At 40.8% G+C, this 1,957-nt stretch overlaps 1 long non-coding RNA gene across 1 annotated transcript in view; it reads left to right on the forward strand.

The window, feature by feature from the left end:
- Nucleotides 1-434, forward strand: part of LOC107833834 (uncharacterized) — a 1,080-nt gene extending 646 nt beyond the window's left edge. Inside the window, exons 2-3 of the long non-coding RNA XR_001659602.1 lie at nucleotides 12-243; nucleotides 326-434. This is a non-coding gene — a long non-coding RNA (uncharacterized LOC107833834). The remainder of the gene's footprint in view (nucleotides 1-11; nucleotides 244-325) is intronic.
- The last annotated feature ends 1,523 nt before the right edge of the window (nucleotides 435-1,957 follow it).

A 1,957-nucleotide genomic window follows, 5' to 3' on the forward strand; every position in this document is an offset into this window, starting at 1 on the left:
TTAAGCTACAGGTATGCTACATTTAAGCTACAGGTATGCTGCATTTAAGCTACAGGTATGCTACAGGTATGCTACCACTTTCCCCCTAAATTATCCCTCTTCTGCTCCTACATCCAATTAACAGAATGCAGCTGCAAAGCATTGGATGAACTGACAGGTGAGTTTGACTGGTCCATGTTTGATGAGAGCAGCCAGTCAGTGTTTGGTTCCAGCTGCCTTCAGCACACGTCCTCCAGCAGTACGGTAAGTAGCTTTATTAAAGACATAAAAAAATTTAAATTAGAGAACATCAAGGACGTCATATCGTCTAAATGCATCTTTCAAGGAATTAAGACTGTGGAGAAAACTGTTAATGAGCCTGAAAACCCCTCGCCATGAAAAGCTGAACGTAGAAGTTCATCGTAGAAAAGGAAAACACTTCAGTGATTACAAATCTACAAGTAAGTAAGTAATCCATTTAAGATTAAACATGTATCATAATGTTAGCTAAGTTTGTCGTCTAGTAACACACCATGCTGTGTATTACTCCACTTTATAGACTGAATATTAACCGAGTTGTTTTGGTGTTAAAGTTATCAGTTTATGTGGAAATCAGACGATGCTATAAAATATTTCTCCTCCTTCATTGTAGATTATAAGAAAAGAAGTGGATGAAGACAGATGGCACCAATGTGAACAGTGAGGAGGCCACAGTGGGTATGAAGCACAAAGCTGAAGTTTAGAAAAGTCCCTCAGGGCAGAAAGAGATCAAGCCAGTTTATTCTCCACCATGTCAGATTGGTCAACGAACTCAAAGCTGGTCGCTGCTGATGGGCATCAGTGATGAGGGGGAGAGAAGAGGTGAGGTCAGCAGACCAAAGAACATCCATCATGTCCACCACTGCATGTCCCATCGCCTGGAGCCGACATTCACAGCTTCAGGAAGGAGCTGCGCCTTGGCAAACCAGGTAGAAGATTGTCATCAAGCTGGCATGAATTTTATCACAAAAGAGGTTTGAATAGATCAACTCAGAGGTTTTATTCTTCTCAGTCAGATGGCTCTCTCAGTAGGTGAATCTTTCATATGCTGAGAGCCATTGGTCCCTTTTTATGAGGCCATCAGGTTTTTACTCAGCGTCTAGAACAGGTAAGCTAAAATAAAGTTTGTTGTTAGTAATGGTTATTTTATTATCAGATTGATTTAGGTTGAAAATAACAATGTGTAAAATTCAAATTCTTTATTCGTAGTCTGTTACCAGATACAGTTGCTGTGAACACTGCAGAAGTGCGAACCACTTCCTCAAAGCCTGCAGAGATCCTGCTGTGTGGATGGAGTCAAACTTCACGCATCAGCCATCTGAGCAACTTCTCCCTCAAGATTCAGGCCTCAGCAGCTGCTGCGTTTCCGTTACAAAGTTTGTAGATATATCTGTAATGTTGACAAAACGTAATTTAGTACAGGAATCAGTTGTTCACATGACGCCATCCTCCTGCTTCCTGTCGTCTTCTTCCTCTTTTCCGCCTGTAGTAACATCCAGTTATTGATCATGTGATGTGAAGAAAGTGTTTCCATTGCAGTTTTGCAAAATAAACACATTTTGTTACAGCCAAAGATCCATCTCACCTTAGTGCTAAAACTTAGTGAAAAACATGTTTGTTTTCCCTGAAATTGGCATATTTCCATGAAAGGAATTTATTTTCGTATTTCCAATTTGCTTAATTGTTTGGTCAATGGAAACAAAGCAAGAGGCTGAAGTTCATGGAAAATCCAAAACAAGGTGAGAAATCCAGCCAGTGTGTGCAAATTGCAAAGTCGTTAAGGATTTTCTATAATAAATGAAGTGTACTAATCTGGCAGCCTGCATGGACCAGCGCCATGCAACGAGAAGGCCTTAAACGAGACGGCCTTAAACGAGAAGGCCTTAAACGAGAAGGCCTTAAACGAGAAGGCCTTAAACGAGAAGGCCTTAAACGAGAA

This window comes from Poecilia formosa, unplaced genomic scaffold (assembly GCF_000485575.1).
Source record: "Poecilia formosa unplaced genomic scaffold, Poecilia_formosa-5.1.2 Scaffold466, whole genome shotgun sequence".
Lineage (NCBI taxonomy): Eukaryota > Metazoa > Chordata > Actinopteri > Cyprinodontiformes > Poeciliidae > Poecilia > Poecilia formosa.